Raw genomic sequence first — 2349 nt, 5'->3', positions numbered from 1 at the left:
TCAACTCATTATCCAAGAAGTTGACTTAGAAACACCCATTCAGTACCTTGAGGCTTGCATACATCAATGGCAGGTTTCTTGCTTTCAGCGATAGGCATACATCAATGGCCTTAAACCAAAGTACTTTGTATGATATTAGACATCAAATCATCCATTCACACCATGCAAAATGTATTATAGTACCTTGAGGGTCATTATCATTATCGGTAATTCCTCTTGCGTCTATTAATGGCTTACATCATTGGCTGGTAATCAAACGATGTCTTCCCATGTTTGACTTTAGATCATCTATTCACATGGTTATACTTGTACTTGAGCAAAGGATTGAACAAGTTTGAAGACCTCAGATCTAGTTTCATCCATCCGCGCTGCGATATTTTCAGGAGTGCTAAGTCAAATGTACAATGGCCTTACATTCGTGGTCATCCATTCAAGGGTCTATATCTATAGATAACTATATTTCTACATCTATTGAAAGTTTATAAGCTGAACATGGGTATGCCTTCCCTCAGCATGTTCATGAGAAAAAATAAAATTATCATGGTATATGTATTGTAATTAATGCAGGTCACCTTCCACTTCGAAACCTCCTCTCCACGTGGTAAAGCATTTCACTCGACATACATATTTATGACTTCATGCTTTAGGGGGCAACTATTACAGATCCATTTAGGCACATCAACCCCAACTTCGAGATTAGTACTATTAGGGCCCATCAAACCCTAATTCAGTTGTTACATGCCCTAATGAAGTCAACAATCAAAATTCCTCCTTCCCAAGAGATTCCATGACTGAAATCATCTAAATATTGCCTCTAAGAAGATCTGCATAGGTAGGCATTTATTAGGGTGCACTGCAGTGCAGCCCAGTACACTGCCATGGTGCATTGCAGTGCACTTGAGCCCTCTTTGGCCTGCATTGGGTGAATTTGAGCGAAATATGCATTGTGGTTTGGAATATTATTATCCATACAATGCTTCCAGAAGTTTCCCAAGGCTATCCACTCCTTTGGGCTCGAAATTGGATGAGGGAGGAAGTTAAGGAACATCAATCCCTTTATCCCTTCTCCCATGGAACTAAATCCTATGTTTGGGGGGACATTCATTGTCACCATTTATGACATAACTTCATTCACCTATAAAAAAACCACTCTTCCATGTGATTAGGGGATGGAAATCATGGAATTATAGGGAGATGCTGTTAGTATGAGACTTGAGTTGGTTTCAAGTATTGTAATGATGTCAAAATGTCTTGCTTGTCATGAGGAGAGGATGGGATTGAACTAGAGGAGTGGCACTTAATCAACCAAACTGGATTGTAACTCTTCCTTTTACTAATAAAGTGCTCAAATATTTTTCGATATCTTTGTATTGTTATTGATGCTTTCATATGTGTATTATGCACTTTATTCCATTTTATGTCTAATCAATAGATCATTATCATATTCTTTGATCGGTTTTTGTCTTCTGTCTATGCGCAGGTACTTTTCAAGCGGATTAAGTATGGAAAGGAGCGACAAAATTGGTCAAGGGAGATAAGGAGTAAGTGAAATATTTACGTAGGATTCTTTACTGTCTTATTTTATTTATTGGTTATAGAAAAAGTAGAGAATGCTTTGCCATGTTCTGCTAGACTTAGCTACTAGTCTAAGGGTTTAGGCATTTATCCATAGACACTAAAACTTCCCAAGAAACTTAGTGAAAGGGATTCAGTTGAGAGTATAATGTAAAAACCACCAAAGACATATTTCAATTTATTTGTTTGAGTTAAAGTGCTTTGTGGTTCGAATTCGGTGAGATAATTATTTAACTGAGGACAGTTTTCTAGATTCTGTGACCTTGATTCGGATCTTCACAGCACCACATTGCCTTTTGAGAACACTTTGAAAGTTGAGGTTGAGTTGGATGACCTCACATAGGTTTCTCTAGTAACCTGCATGTATTATTACTACCCATGTATATTTTATTTTGCAGGAAGGGTGGTTTTCATCAGAATAGACTGATGTTTGATGCACCTAAAAGTTTGAGATTGCCCATCTCTAATTTATGGATAGAAGTTGCTTCCTTTCCAGTTATATAAAATCAGGACTAAAGAAGTGAACCTGCTAAATGCGTTGGAATTTGCAAAAACTAAATTCCTGAGGTTTACATTTGTCAACAACATTGCATAGGAGGGTTGACATTGGGACACCTTGCCTCCAGCTCCATATCATACACATGATCAAGCGATGTGTCAATGGCATGCATGATGTTGAAGTTGTAGAGCCTGCTCAAAAAGGAAGAGCAATGTGAGACACCAATTGTGTGGGCTCCTTGATTACTGCATATAGGAAAATTTAGAATTTTCCTC

The sequence above is a fragment of the Pinus tabuliformis genome, chromosome 5_2, assembly GCF_031772625.1.
Source record: "Pinus tabuliformis cultivar Carrire ecotype Pingquan chromosome 5_2, CPIR1, whole genome shotgun sequence".
NCBI classification, from domain to species: Eukaryota; Viridiplantae; Streptophyta; class Pinopsida; order Pinales; family Pinaceae; genus Pinus; species Pinus tabuliformis.
The sequence above is the reverse complement of the archived record's forward strand: the minus strand, read 5'-3'. Positions refer to the sequence as shown.